The sequence below is a fragment of the Oryctolagus cuniculus genome, chromosome 6 (assembly GCF_051225735.1).
Source record: "Oryctolagus cuniculus isolate XC-2025 breed Fujian yellow rabbit chromosome 6, ASM5122573v1, whole genome shotgun sequence".
In the NCBI taxonomy this organism is placed as follows: Eukaryota; Metazoa; Chordata; class Mammalia; order Lagomorpha; family Leporidae; genus Oryctolagus; species Oryctolagus cuniculus.
In genome coordinates, this window is record NC_142872.1 from 67,558,029 (window position 1) to 67,572,361 (window position 14,333).

The 14,333-nt window shown below is 37.7% G+C and overlaps 1 pseudogene; it reads left to right on the top strand.

The window, feature by feature from the left end:
* The window catches only part of LOC108178962 (acidic leucine-rich nuclear phosphoprotein 32 family member A pseudogene), a 100,841-nt pseudogene extending 95,419 nt beyond the window's left edge, over positions 1–5,422 (top strand).
* Positions 5,423–14,333: the final 8,911 nt, after the last annotated feature.

A 14,333-nucleotide genomic window follows, 5' to 3' on the forward strand; every position in this document is an offset into this window, starting at 1 on the left:
TGACGTTTCACCTCACCCCAGTTAGGGTTCTCATACAGCAATCAACAAACAACAATGGCGAGTAGGGATGTGAGGGGAAAGGCACCCTAATTACAGCCCTTGTCTCTGCTGTTGAGGAACAATATTTTATTCTTCTTATTATTTGCTGGATCCTTTACTTAGTGGAGGGTTAAGGTTATGATTATAAAATAAACTGAAAGCTTGTCATTGTAAAAATTAAAATAAAGACTAATAAAGGAAAGAGTAGGGTAGAAGCATGGGCAGGACAGAGTAGGACGGAAAGTTATCACTATGCTCCTAAATCTGTATATGTGAAATTTGTTCACCTTAAATAATAAAAAATTAGAAAAAACTTTAATACCTTAGTCAAACCAATAGAGAGGAATGCTATACTACTTTAGATTTAATGATCTGTGATTGCTTTAAAATTTTCTGTATATGAGTGAAATGGTCATTTTACTGTTTAATTATTGCCCACAGTCCCACTAAACTAGGATCTTTTTTGCTATTAATTGATAAAATTCTTATTTAGTGAAGTACTAAGCCTTTTTACTGTAATGTAATTTTTTACTGCCATGTAATTTTAAAATATGTTACCTCAAAAACTAAAAAATAGAGAAGAAAGGAAGAAAGAGAGAAGATGGAAGAGGGAGGGGAGAGTGAGGAAGGGAATACCTAAGTTTTAGAATTGTATCTACAAATCATGTTGAATCTGTTAAAAACTAATTAAAAATTAAAATTAAAAATTTTTAAATAAATTAAAATCCTATTAAAATCATTAATTTTATCTATTGAGTCAAACTCTTCTATGAAGCTAAGAGGATTTACATACCATGTATCAAGTAGTATCCATATGAATACAGTAACTTTATTTACTAATAAAATATTTCATATCTGAAATATTCTACAGTCTCTTACTTGTCCTTTGTGTATGACAAAAATTGAAGAACTGACTTACTGAACTTGGGTTGAACAGGTTTTTCTGCAGCTGTTCAATTTTCACTGCTTGCTTTTTTACTGTATCTTGCAACATAAAGTTTTCCTGTTCAAGCCTAAAATGCATATTTTGAAATAATTAATCTCACGTGTCAATTTATAGAAACACATAAATTATGAAAAAAAATCTGAAGGTGTTATTATGTAAATTCTTTTTTTTTTTTTTTTGACAGGCAGAGTGGATAGTGAGAGAGAGAGACAGGGAGAAAGGTCTTCCTTTTGCCGTTGGTTCACCCTCCAAAAGCTGCTGCGGCCGGCGCGCTACAGTCGGCGCACCACGCTGAGCCGAAGGCAGGAGCCAGGTGCTTCTCCTGGTCTCCCATGCGGGTGGCAGGGCCCAAGAACTTGGGCCATCCTCCACTGCACTCTGGGCCATAGCAGAGAGCTGGCCTGGAAGAGGGGCAACTGGGACAGAATCTGGTGCCCCGACTGGGACTAGAACCCGGTATGCTGGCACCACAGGTGGGGAATTAGCCTAGTGAGCTGTGGCGCCGGCCTATTATGTAAATTCTTAAAAATCAGTAAAGTAAGTGATTGGACCAATACATCAAAATTTCTTGTGTTTTGTGGATAATATGTAAAACTCAGAATAATGTGCAAAAACTATATGTTTCAAAGTAGCTTAAGGACAAAATGTTCCCCTAGCTTCACATACACTGATTTATTGTCATATTTGATATTATTTTCATAGTACATGGTGTGAGTACTTCACAAATATTCAGGTTGGAATTTTGCATGGTACTTAGAATTTTACTTTTGCAGACGATCTTCCATCTTTTCAGCATATTCTGCCACCTCTTTCTGTCCATCTTCTGCTTCTTGGAACTAAAACAAAGAATTTTTTAAAAATCCACACACTTCACTAGTACATGGTACAAAAGTGCTCATTGGTGGGCACACAGTTCTCATTTAATTGGAACACAGCAAACATATTTCATTTGTATGTTGTTCATGGTTACTTTTGTGCTGTAATTGCAGAGTTGAGTTTTGGCAATAAATGTCTCTGACCCAAAATCTAAAATAATCTGGTCTAATAGAGAAAAGTTCATAGATTCTTGCTCTAGGCATATAACACAAAATTAGACATCTTTTTCAATCTTATTTCAACAGATATTCAAATTTACAAAATTGGCCTAATGGAGAAAGGAAATTAAAGTTTTCAAATCCAAGAACACCATACAAAGTATAATTTTAAATATTCACATATGTGAATGACCATGGCTATTCTAGGGATTATAGAAGTTAAAATACCAGAATATCAAGGTCTGTATTCCAGCTTCACTAGTTACTACCTCCCTCATCTTGAGCAATTAACTTCCTGCATGGCAGTTTATTCATCTGCAAAATGAAGATAATAATAGTATCTCTCTGACTTTGAAGAATTAAATTAAGGAATATATATAAAGAACTCAGAAGAATATATGATACCTATGATCTACATCTCCTATTAGCTTTACTGTTATTAATTTCATGTTCAAATAAAATTTGACATTTTAGACAGGTGGCATACAAGTGGAAGTGTCCTTATACAAGTTGGACTGAGTCCTTCTTCACACTGTTGAAAGTGGCAGGAAATTCAGAGCATGAAGCCCAGTATACATTCTCAGTTCTTCATAAAACTTTCATAATTCTATTATTTCATTGTACTTTTTTCAACTTGTAATTTATAGATTATTTGCTCTCTGTGCTGCTCAGTGGTCAATGACCATGTGATAAAATGTAAACACCACTCCCAGATTAAGAAGCACATACCTTTCACCTTCCATGACCATTAGTTAAACAGGCTAAGGCCATTGAACTGAAAATATCAGAAATCTACTGCTAAATTAAGTTTTTGAAATCAATTCATTCCTGGCTTGCTTTAACAAGGATTCTGAGTAAGGATCCATGCTTCGTTATATAAGAAAAACTGTGGCTTTCAAATTGTGAAGAAGCTTTTAAATGATAAATCCCAGTTTGGGCTACATTAAAAAAAATAAAGTTAGTTTTTTCTCAGAGCAAGTAAAGCATGAGTATTTCATAGAACAATTCTCCTCAGCTATAACTAAGTGCTTTAAACTTTATATTTGATTACTTAAAAAGAAATTGGAATAAAAGCTTTATGCAAAAGCTTTATTCATAATGTTTTGTAGATGTCTCAAAGAAGAAATAAGTGGTATGGTACAAAGTACTTAGTTTTACCAAAGCAGTTGTAAAATAAAACATTTTAATCTACATAAAGATAGGTGACATGCATATCAGAAACTTCCCCTTAAGCAAATACATAGAAAACTTAGACAATATTATCTGTCACACAGCTAAATAAAGTCAATATAAAATTAAGAGTTAGATTTTTGTGGACAAACTAGATGACAAGTACCAAAAAGTATAAGGTTTATAAAAGTCAAAAGTGTCACAGAAATCTTCATTAGAAAAGAAACTTCAGAGCTGGGTCTGAATGAATGAGGATATATAAATAGAAAGGAAAAGGAAAAAAAGGCAGCATAAGGTGGAGATATGGGGAAACTGAGCAAAAATCTCACAGTTTTCTAAAATGCAATGGCAAAGACATAAACATTTATGTCCACACAATAACTCAGAAATAAATGTTCATAGCAGCATTATTAATAAAAGTCAAAAAAGTAGAAACAAGCTAACTGTTCACAAACTGATTAATGGATAACTCATATGGCAGGATTCTATTCTTATATAGAGAATATTTTATTACTACAAAACAAATTATAATAGAATAAAATATATAAAATAGACTAATTTCTAGAATAAAATGTAAATATATAATAGAAGATTGCTTGACAAAAAAAAAGGAAATACTGATAGATGCCACAACCTGAACACTAAAAATATGTGAAGTGAAAGTAGCCAGTCATAAACGACTACATACTGTATAACTCTTTTATAGAATAGGAAACTCTTTAGAGCTACAACATAGATTGGTGATTGCCTAGGATGGAGAAGATAGAGGAACTCAAGGTGATGAATAATTGACAAAGGATTTCTTCTCAAGGAGATAAAAATGTTCTAAAATTGATTGTGGTAATGGATACACAACTCTGGGACTATACTATATACAGGGCACTGAATCTTAATAGAGAAATGAGAGAAATATATGACATGTGACATAAACTACAGTAATTTTAAAGTCCATGAGAAAATAGGCCTCAAGGTTAAGTTGATATTGGTGTATATTTTATATTTATTTTATTAAGGAATACAAATTTCATGTGTTCAACTTTAGGAATATAGTTATTCTTCCCACCATACCCGCCCTCCCACCCACACTCCCACCCCTCCTCCTCCTCCCTCTCCCCTTCCCAGTCCTATTCTCCATTATGATTCACTTTCAATTAACTTTGGTGTACACATTTTTTAAGTCTGTGCATAGTTTTTCATAGGATACATTTCCCATAAACTTTATGAAACCCTCATATAGCTCAATTAGCTGTTTCTTTAAAAATTCAGTGGCAAGATCTAGATAATTTTCTTAATCCTCTACTTTAGGTATATATACTATTCATGATCTGGATATTTATATACTTTTATGACATATACAAAAGGAAAGGTAAAGGAAAGAAATCCCCATTTTTCAGGTAAATTTTATGTTAGTTGAAAACATTTAGATTTTGGAGAAAAATATAATGGACTTTCTGTCCAAATTATTCTGAAATCTATCAAATAAAATACTTTTTCTGCAGCCATTCATAAAAGTGAAGATACAAACTCAAGAAGCTCGAACTAAGTGATAACAGAATCTCAGGGGGCCTGGACGTGTTGGCAGAAAAGTGTCCGAACCTCACGCATCTAAATTTAAGCGACAACAAAATTAAAGATCTCAGCACGATAGAGGCCCTGAAAAAGTTAGAAAACCTCAAGAGCTTAGACCTTTTCAACTGCGAGGTGACCAACCTGAACGACTACCGGGAAAACGTGTTCGAGCTCTTCCCGCAGCTCACCTACCTTGACGGCTACGACCGGGACGACAAGGAGGCCTCTGACTCGGATGCGGAGGGCTACGTGGAGGGCCTGGATGATGACGAGGAGGAGGAGGACGAAGAGGAGGATGAGGAAGAGAAGTTGTTTGACGAAGATGCTCAGGTAGTGGAAGACGAGGAGGAGGAGAGGAGAAGGAGGGTGAAGAGGAGGACGTGAGTGCAGATGAGGAGGAGGATGAAGAAGGTTACAAAGACGGGGAGGTGGATGAGGAGGAGGAGGAAGACGGCGGTGAGGAAGAGAGGGGTCAGAAGTGGAAATGAGAGCCGGAAGATGAGGGAGACGAGGACGACTGAGCGGAATCCCAACTTTGAACGATTCCTGTCGTGATCTAACTGTTTTTACGTGTATCCCCTCCCCCCTCCTCCAAATCCTGCCCCCTGAAACTTATTTTTTTCTGATTGTAACTGTTGCTGTGGGAACGAGAGGGGATGAGTGTCCGGGGGCCGTGGGGGTGTGGGTTGGAGTAAAAGACTATTTTTACTGCCAAAAAAAAAAATTTAAGATAACAAGTAAGAGAATTGTCTGGAGCATACCATTAAACACTACCCTCCAATTAAATCTGGCTTCCCTCACCATGGCAATAGAGATATCACTAAAAATACTGTTTAAAAGAAAATAAAGCCTCTCAACTTCTAGGAGGAATCATGCACAATTCTCAACTTTCCAAGGAGTAAATATTACTTTGAAAATAATGTAATTCTTTAAAAATGGCAGAATGAAAGCTTTAAAAAAATCGCATTATAAAGATTAAATTGAACTAAAATTATAACAAAAATATAAAAGAAAATTATATTTACTAAAATTCCTGTCCTAAAACACTTATATTACCTACTTAGCTATAGAATTACTATTTTTTTTTTGACAGGTAGAGTAGACAGTGAGAGAGAGAGAGAGAAAGGTCTTCCTTTGCCATTGGTTCACCCTCCAATGGCCGCTGCGGCCAGCGCGCTGCGGCTGACACACCACGCTGATGTGATGGCAGGAGCCAGGTACTTCTCCTGGTCTCCCATGCGGGTGCAGGGCCCAAGCACTTGGGCCATCCTCCACTGCACTCCCTGGCCACAGCAGAGAGTTGGCCTGGAAGAGGGGCAACCGGGACAGAATCCGGTGCCCTGACCGGGACTAGAACCCGGTGTGCCGGCGCCGCAAGCTGGAGGATTAGCCTAGTGAGCCGCGGCGCCAGCCTAGAATTACTATTGATATATTGAAATTTCATACATACTTGTCTTCCAATTTCTCTTAATTGCTTCTTCATATTCTGTATCTCACCATTTAAGTTAAGGCAATAACTTGTTATAACATCCAGTGAAACCTGAGATATGGAATGACTTTCTTCAGTATCATCCACTTGATGTTGATGGTGTCTCACAAATACCTGATAAAACATTTATGTTATTATTTTATAAACTACATTATGAAATTGTGTTAATAAAATTTAAATCTAAGGTATATATAAATAGTCCTAGACTTGTGACAGTTTGACCTATGATATTTCAAACTTAGGATGGAATGGAGATTACAGAAATTCTGTAGAAAACATATGCTGAATTTTGATTTTTTTATGGGTAACAATATGTCATACAATAGTCTCTCATTATGCTGGCAGCAGCAGTGAGCCATAGCTCCCAGTCAACCACAAAACCACAAGGGTAAATGATGAATACTCTAATGTGTACTATGTTGCTCAGATAGGACAATGGGTAGATAGATTATTTTTATTGACAGGCAGAGTGGACAGTGAGAGAAAGAGAGAAAGGTCTTCCTTTGCCGTTGGTTCACCCTCCAATGGCCGCTGCGGCCAGCGCACTGCGACCAGCGCACTGCACTGAGCCAAAGGCAGGAGCCAGGTGCTTCTCCTGGTCTCCCATGCGGGTGCAGGGCCCAAGGACCTGGGCCATCCTCCACTGCACTCCCGGGCCATAGCATAGAGCTGGCCTGGAAGAGGGGCAACCGGGACAGAATCCGGCGCCCTGACCGGGACTAGAACCTGGTGTGCTGGCGCCGCAGGCGGAGGATTAGCCTAGTGAGCCGCGCCTAGATTATAATAGAAGCATTATTGACTTAACAGTATTTTCAACTTAACAATAAGTCTATCAATGTAATTTTATTGAATTCCATGAAACATATGTGCTTTGAAAAACAGTACATCATAAATTCACTTTCTCTCCTCGTGCATACATACACTGCTGTTTATTAATAAACTAAGTAAAGTGTTAATTTCTTGCTTAATCAGTTTTATATTGCTTAAATAATAGATTTAGCCCTAATTCAGTTTATTCCCTGATTAATTTGCAACATTTAATAACTTACTGAAGTATCAAAAAGACTTCTTAAATAAGACCCCAGAACATAGGCAATAAAAGCAAAAATTGACAAATGGGATTACATCAAGCTGAGAAGCTTCTGCACAGCAAAGGAAACAAAGTGATGAGGCAACTGACAGATGGGAGAAAATACTTCCAAGATATGCATCTGATAAAGGATTAATATCTAGAATATGGAGGAGTTCAAGAAACTCAACAACAACAAAACAAACAATCCAGTTAAGATACAAGCAAAAGGCGCTGGAGCTGAGGTATAGCAGCTAAAGCTGCAGCCTACAGTGCCAGCAATTCATATGGGTGCCAGTTCGAGTCCCAGCTGCTCCACTTCCGATCCAGCTCCCTGCTATGGCCTAGGAAAGCAGTAGAAGATGGCCCAAGTCCTTGGGCCCTTGCACCCATGTGGGAGACCTGGAAAAAGCTCCTGGCTCCTGGCTTCAAATTGGCCCAGTTCTGGCCATTACAGCAATTTTAGGAGTGAACCAGCAGATGGAAAACCTCTCTCTCTCTCTCTCTCTCTATATATATATATACACACCTTTCTATAACTCTACCTTTCAAATAAATAAATAAATCTTTGTTATTTTTTATATTTTCTTTAACTTATATAAGTTTCATATGAGTAAAGGATATGATTAGTCATTTTTCAAATGATGAAACACAAATGGCCAACAGACATATGAAAAGATGCTCCGGATCACCAGCCATGAGGGAAATGCAAATAACCACAATGAGGTATCACCTCACCCCATTTAAAAAGGCTATTATCTGGGCCAGCATTGTGGTGTAGTGGGTAAAGCCACCGCCTACAGTGCCAGCATCCCATTTGGGTTGAGTCCTGGCTGCTCCACTTCCAATCCAGCTCTCTGCTATGGCTTGGGAAAGCAGAAGATGGCCCATCATCCCTGCATTCACATGGGAGACCCGGAAGAAGCTCCTGGCTCCTGGCTTTGGATCGGTACAGCTCCTATATGAGGAGTGCAACAGCGGATGGAAGACCTCTCTCTCTCTCTCTCTCTCTCTGCCTCTCCTTCTCTCTGTGTCACTCTGACTTTCAAATAAATAAATAAATCCTTTTAAAAAAAAGGCTATTATCCAGGGCCGGCGCTGTGGCACAGTGGGTAAAGCTGCCACCTGAAGTGCTAGCATCCCATATCGGCCCCGATTCAAGTCCTGATCGCTCCACTTCCAATCCAGCTCTCTGCGATGGCCTGGGAAAGCAATGGAAGATGGTCCAAGTCCTTGGCCCTCTGCACCCACATGGGAGGCCCGGAAGAAGCTCCAGGCTCCTGGCTTCAGATCGGCCCAGCTCCTATTTGGGGAGTGAAACAGTGGATGGAAGACATTCTCTTTCTGTCTCTGCCTCTCTCTCTAACTCTGTATTTCAAATAAACAAATAAATCTTTTTTAAAAAATTTAAAAAGGCTATTATCCAAAAAACAAAATGTAAAAATGTCAGCAAGGATATAGAGAAAAACATACCTTAATACACTGTCTTTTGGAATGCAAATATGTACAACTATTATGGAAAACAGAATGGAGATTCCTCAGAAAACTAAAAGTAGATCTACCATAGGATCCAGCTATCCCACTATATACAACAGAAATGAAATCAGCACATGAAGGAATTACTTCTACTCCCATGTTTACGTCAGCTCAATACACAATGCCTAAGACATGGAATCAACCCAGATGTCCTAAAACTGATGGCTGGATAAAGAAACTGAGGCATATGTGCATGACTGAATACTAGCCACAGAATGAATGAAATCCTGGCAATGGATGCAACTTGAGATCAGTATTTTATGTGAAATAAGTGAGATTCAAAAAGACAGCTATCACATGCTTTCTCTTATTTGTGATAGTTAATATTTCAGTATAAAATTTGTGTGGACAACGTATCACTTGTTAAAAAGTTATAAATATTGCTTCACTGAATTATACCAACTCTTAAAAAATGAAGGGAAGGAGATTGGTGAGGACTCTGGGGGACTAGTAAAATTCTGTTCTTAATTTGGGTTTGGTTATCAGTATGAGAGGAGGACAAAAACAGTTATCTTTTCACTTATATGCATTTTAGTACACATACTATATTTCAATAATTTTTTAAAAAGCAATGAACATGTAAGTGGAATAATTTGGGTATTGGCAATGAGTTTGTAAAAGGTATAAAAACACATTTATCTGTACAGTTGGGTGCATTCCTGGAAAGGATGCTATATTCCAATAAAAATTTTTTAAAAGCTATGAATGTTTGAGTGGAATTACTACCGGTAAATTCTACAATGTCAAACAATTTCCTTCTTTTTCATTAGAGGCTTGAAGAAGCATCAGAAGTCCTCACACTTGAAACCCTTTGCACAAATCCTTACAATAGATATCTATCTTAGAACAGGAGTGAAATCTCAATGATTCGAGGCCCTAACAAACTTGGCCTCACCTGTTTCCTCAGTTTCTACAATGCTCTCCTCTACACAATCCACTACTACTAATATTAATGTATGCTGTCAGCTCTCATGAGTCTAAAAATGGGGATACAATGTATACTCAACAAGTCACAGTTACATTTATCTTTGTACCATATAAAGTCATACTCAAATGATACTAATTTAGACCTGAAATGAAAATGATAACCTAATTGTTTGTAAAAATGATCACACTAAGTCATTAATACAAGTGAGAAAATTAAATCAAATATAATTTTGGTAAAATTCACCATATTGTCACAAATAAAACTTAATAAAAAGGAGATGCTGTTAAAAAGAACTGAGATTGGAGCTGGCGATTTGGCATGGCTGCAGTGTTGGCATCCAATATGGGCACTGGTCGAGTCCCAGCTGCTCCACTTCTGATCCAGCTCCCTACTAATGTGCCTAGGAAGGCAGTGGAGGATGGCCCTGTACCACATGTGAGACCCAGATGAAGTTTCTGGTTCCTGGCTTCAGCTGGCCCAGCCCTGGTCATTGAGGTCATCTGAGGAGTGAACCAGTGGAAGAAAGACCTCTCTCTCTCTCTCTCTCTCTCTCTCTCTCTCTCTCTCCTTCCTGCTCTCCTATGTAACTCTGCCTTTCAGATAAAATAAATAAATATTTTAAAAAGAATTGAGAGATCAAAAGAATACAATAATTAAGACTGACAACTTTTCAGGTTTAAGTCAAATGGCATGAATAAAAATAAAATTATAACAACTAAAATACACAAAATCCTACAAAGAAAAAATATCATCAGATGAAGCATTTATACTATAATTCATCTGGGAAATATGGAAAGAACTGTGATGGAAGCACACTTAATTGAATACTAATTTCAAAATACTCCCTTAGGTATGAGCATTTTTATTTACTTTACCAGGGTCTGAAAATGTGCTATTTGTGTAGGCCATGATTTTTGGATAAGATCCACCAAAGAACAGGCAACAAAGGAATAGCTAAACATATGGGATTATATCAAACTGAGTTGTTTTATACACAGCAAAGTGAACAATCCATATAGTAAAAACACATCCAATAGAATTGGTAAAATACTTTCAAGCTACTTATCTGACAAAGGATTAATATCTAGAAGATATCAGTAACTCAAAAAACTCAACAACAAAAAAACACAATCATTAATAAATGAGCCAATGAAATTAATAGCATTCTCCAAAGAAGAAACACAAATGTTCAAAAAATACATTAAAATGTTCAATATAACTAGCCACAGGGAAATGAAAATCAAAACTACAATATCACCTAACCTATGTTAGAATGTCTATTATTAAAAAAATACAGAAAATAACAAGTGCCTACAAGAATGTAGAGAATGAGGAACATTTATACACTGTTAATAGGAATATATATTGGTATTTTCACTATGAAAAATAGTATGGAAATTTTTGTGTGCATAAGTGGAAATTTTATTTTGCTTTCAAATTTTTTCCCAAAGAAATCTTTTATTTAATAAGTGCAAATTTCATAAGTACAACTTTAGGAATATAGTAATTCTTCTAACTATACCTGCCCTCCCACCCTCACTCCCATCCCACCTCTTCCTGCCTCTCCCATTCCCAGTCCCATTCTTCATTAAGATTAATTTTCAATTAACTTTGTACACAGAAGACCAACTCTATACTAAGTAAAGATTTCAACATAAAAAAATCATTTGAGAAAAAGTTGTACAGTTAATTCTCATAACACAATTTATTGAGGATAGAAGTCCTGCACGGGAAGTTTAAGTGCAGAGTGAATCCTGTTGTTAATTTAAAAATTAACACTCTTATTATGTGACATCAGTGATCACCCAAGGCGCTTGACATGAGCCACCAAGGATATGGATGCCTTTTGAATCCACAAAGCAAAGTGGAGGTTCTCTCCTCCCTTCAGAGAAAAGTACATCCTTCTTTGATAGCCACTTCTTTCCACTGGGGTCTCACTCACAGAGATCCTTCATGTAGGACATTTTTGCCACAGTGTCTTGGCTTTACATGCCTGAAATGCTCTCATGGGCTTTTCAGGCAGACAAGAATGCCTTAAGGGCTGATTCTGAGATCAGAGTGCTGTTTAGAGAAATTATCATTCTATGAGTCTGCTGTGTGGCCTGCTTCCCATGTTGAAATATCTCTCCTTTTTTCTGTCTATTATTATTACCAGGCACTTGATCTTACTTATATTTATCCCTTTAACACTTAATCCTATTTATATGATCATGTTAACACTTAATATGGTCACTTTAACACTTAAGATGGCATTTTTACCACCCAGTTTAATGGGATTTGGGATCCTATGGCAAGTTCTCAAAATTAGAAGTCCATAGGAATGTATGCAGAACTATACAGCTTTATGGTTACAAACTTCCTTCTCCTTCTATTATTCACACATGTATTTTTTACTGAGGTCTAGTTTCAATCAACTTTATACACATATGATTAACTCTATGTTAAGAGTTCAACAAATAATATGAAGAAGAAAAAAAAACTGTTCCTTGACAGTCAAGGCAAGGGTTGTTCAAGTCATTGCTTCTCAAATGATCCCGCTACCAGGGTTGTTCAAGTCATTGCTTCTCAATGATCCCACTACCAGAATTCCTATAAGAGCACCAGTTTGAGTCCTGGATGCTCCACTTCCGATCTAGCTCTCTGCTATGACCTGGGAAAACAGTGGAAGATGGCCAAGTCCTTGGGCCCCTGCATCCATGTGGGATACCCAGAAGAAGCTCCATGCTCCTGGCTTTGGATCTGCTCAGCTCTGACCATTGCAGCCATCTGGAGAGTGAACCTATGGATGGAATTTTCTCTTCTCTTCTCTTCTCTTCTCTTCTCTTCTCTTCTCTTCTCTTCTCTCTCTCTTTCTCTTTCTTTCTCTCTCTCTCAATTTCTCCTTCCTCTGCCTCTCTGTAATTCTGACTTTCAAGTAAATAAATAAAATCTTTAGAAAAAACTGTTTAAAAAAGACAACACCCAATAAACAAAATGTGTTTATAAAAAGAATAATAAGTTGTTCACTATAAGGGAATATTGTTTTTGTTTATGTTTCCTCAGTTATATTGTTTTTGAAGTTCATCAATATTTTGAAATATTAATGTTCCCAAAATATTTATTTTCCTTTAGCTGTTTTGATATTTTATTGTATCTATTTCCAGCCTTAATATGGCGATTTCATTCTGCAAGTGATTTTTATGCAACAGATCTTTTCCTTTTTGTGACTACAAAAAGCTATGTAATGGTGAGGGTATTTGATTCAGTGTTTCACTTACCTCTTGGGACACCCAAATCCCCTATCAGTATGACTAGTTTGAGTACTAACACCCCTGCTTCTTATACAGTTTCCTGCTACTGTGCATTCGGGGAGGCAGAAGATTAAGGATCAAGTCCTGGGCTCCAGGGCCAGCGCTGTGGCACAGTGGGTTAATGCCCTGGCCTTAAGTGCCGGTATCCCATATGGGCACCGGTTCTAGTCTCAGCTGCTCCTCTTCCGATCCAGCTCTCTGCTAAGGCCTGGGAAAGCAGTAGAAGATGGCCCAAGTCCTTGGGCTCCCTCCACTCACATGGGAGATCTGGAAGAAATCCCTGGCTCCTGGCTTCGGATCAGCACAGCTCTGGCAGTTGCGGCCAATTGAGGAGTGAACCATCAGATGGAAGACCTCTCTCTCTCTCTGCCTCTCCTCTCTCTGTGTAACTCTGACTTTCAAATAAATAAATAAATCTTTAAAAAAAAGTCCTGGGCTCCCTACCGCCCATGTAAGAAGCCAAGATGGAATTTTGGACTTGTGAATTTGGCATGGTCCAACCCTGGCTTTTGTGTGCATTTGGGGAATGAACCAGCAAATGGAATATCTATACCTATCCTTCTGTCTCTCTTTCAAATAAAATGTAAATAAATGAAAACTATTGTGACTTTTACTCAATAAAAATTTTTTTATTTTTATTGATACTTAGTTTAATTGCTGTGATTTTTAGTCAATAAAATATTGGGAGCTTACCTTAACTTTGACATTACATGTCATTGAAATTTTGGTACATTCTGCTTAGTTTCTCAATTCAAAATTCTTTGAAACTTTTTCAAAATATCAAAACTAAAATTTCATAAGCTTATTATTTTATTCTTTTTTTTTTGACAGGCAGAGTTAGACAGTGAGAGAGACAGAGTTATAGAAATTGAGAGTGAGACAGAGAGAAAGGTCTTCCTTCAGTTGGTTCACTCCCCTAATGGCCGCCATGGCCGGCACTGCACCAATCAGAAGTCAGGAGCCGGGTGCTTCCTCCTGGTCTCCCATATGCGTGCAGGGACCCAAGCACCTGGGCCATCTTCCACTGCCCTCCTAGGCCACAGCAGAGAGCTGGACTGGAAGAAGAGCAACCGGGACTAGTACCCGGCACCCCAACCAGGACTAGAACCTGGGGTGCCGGCACCACAGGCAGAGGATTAGCTAAGTGAGCCACAGCACCGGCCATGATTTTATTCTTATCTACTCTTCACTAACATATTATTAATCTGGTAGACATTATAAGACAGACTCTCAGTTCTTTACTGATATTCCTGCCAGGTCTGT